The sequence below is a fragment of the Halyomorpha halys genome, unplaced genomic scaffold (genome assembly GCF_000696795.3).
Source record: "Halyomorpha halys isolate HHAL.00 unplaced genomic scaffold, Hhal_1.1 Scaffold266.1, whole genome shotgun sequence".
NCBI lineage: Eukaryota > Metazoa > Arthropoda > Insecta > Hemiptera > Pentatomidae > Halyomorpha > Halyomorpha halys.
The window spans coordinates 1-1956 of record NW_027114321.1 but is presented as its reverse complement, the minus strand read 5'-3'; positions in this window follow the sequence as shown (position 1 = coordinate 1956).

The window sequence follows — 1956 nt, the reverse complement described above, 5'->3', positions numbered from 1 at the left end:
AGCAAGAGACCGTGTAGATTGGTTGGCTGTGGTGGAGTAGGCTCGGGTTCTTGCAGGACCGTAGTGCCATAATAATAATAATAGATATTCTCATGGTCAGTAACGGAAAAAAAAATTATGAAAATGACTTGAAACGAGAATGTGGTCCAAAATTGCAACATAGTAGATATCAAGCGAAAGGAATGCCAATTAGAAGATGGCGAGATGAGATAGTTCAAAGAGTAGGAGACAGTTGGGCTACTGTGGCTAGGAATAGGGACCTATGGACTAAAGTAATTAACAACTTGTATTAAATTATCGTTTATAGCCAAGTGTTCAATTACAGCATTGGAAATATTTTGTTTAATTCTAGGCAAATAATTATTTTATTTTAAATTAGTGTAAACATAATGAGGAAGTGGACATTTTTTAAACTATTTATAAACAAGACTCTTAGTTCGGTATAGAATGTTAATAAAGCAATAATTATTATTATTTATAGATATTCTAGTAAGAAAATTAGCAATATTAATATGATTTTACAAAATGAATCTTGTTTGCAATTAAGTTACTAATGTATAGATAAATCTTTAACTAAATATTTGTGAACTTAATTTATAAAACTTAACTTAATGCACTTTATAACCTTGTTCGTATAAAATATGTCCCTTAGTGTATGATGGATTATTCCAAGTAAATCTGAGTCGATTCTTACTGGAGTTGTTTCTGCCTGGAGAATGGGCAGACATATTGGCCTTATTGAAAATTGCCGATTCACGAAGAGAAGTTATAGCGGCAATTGTGCGCAGTTGAGGCTCTTTAGGGAGGCTAATAAGTTTGAGGTAAAGGACCTCATTGCCGGGCGCTCCTAATAAAGTTATCATTTTTGTCATCAGAGTCATGAAGAATGTGAAAAATATAGAGTGATTAGGGAGGATGAGGGATGCCTTTGATGCACCGCCCAGCTGTGACAGGGCTCAACAAATCACCACCGCTAATGATGACACGGGAAATAATAAAGGCCCATTAGATGGCACCGTCAATTTGTAGCTGATTTGGTCGGATGAGTTCGCGCTCATCTCCTCCCGCTTTCTTCGTCTCTCGGTGTGGGTGGCTTATGGTCTCTACCTATCTTAGTCATTCTATGTCTTATCCTTTACTAATTAAGTAATTCATATTAATTCAGTTCTATTTATTGTGCTTTCGTACAGTGCAATATAGTATGCCCTGCCGAAACAAATAGAAAATGTTTAATGATCAATAAAAATACTCAGCAGCCTCGAAGGGTCAGAGTCCAAGGGGTTCGTGTGAAAATCGTGAATTTTCGAATAACGGTTGTGCAAGGAGGTGATTTATTCAAGATAGTGCTCAACCACTAGCGGTTTTCTAAAAATTATGGGTACCCACGTTACAGAAGTTGGATGTGCCTCAGGAAGGCTCCTAAGGCCTTTGTGAGCTTGATTCACTGCTCTCTTAACAGAATAAATAATAATCTGCTACAACACAGCGCCTATCACACTGAGCTACTCCGTTATATAACAATAACGATATTTAAGTAGTTTAATTGCTTTGAAATAGTACAGTTTATTTTTATTTAGCTGATGATAGTCAGGGAAACGGTAAAAATGAAAGAATAAGTAAAATAGTAGAATTTAAAATTGGGTCACTTTTTTATTTCTTCCAGTATCAAAAAGTAAAAATAACTTCAATAAATAAAATTAAATTTAGAATAATATTAAATAATGTAAAACATATTAGGATTTGACACTCAACACGATCTAGCATAAATCACCAGTTTTCCCTGTTAATTTTTGCTGCCTTCCAGTTTCTGAGGCCAAGCAGTTTATTCGCATTGGCCCCACACCTTTTGGGCCAGTATTAACATGGTTTTCCAGGGCCACCCATAGCTCTGTGGTTAAGACACAGTCTTACCAATTTGATGTTTATTGGCGGTGCCGGTTCGAATCCGGCCTGGGA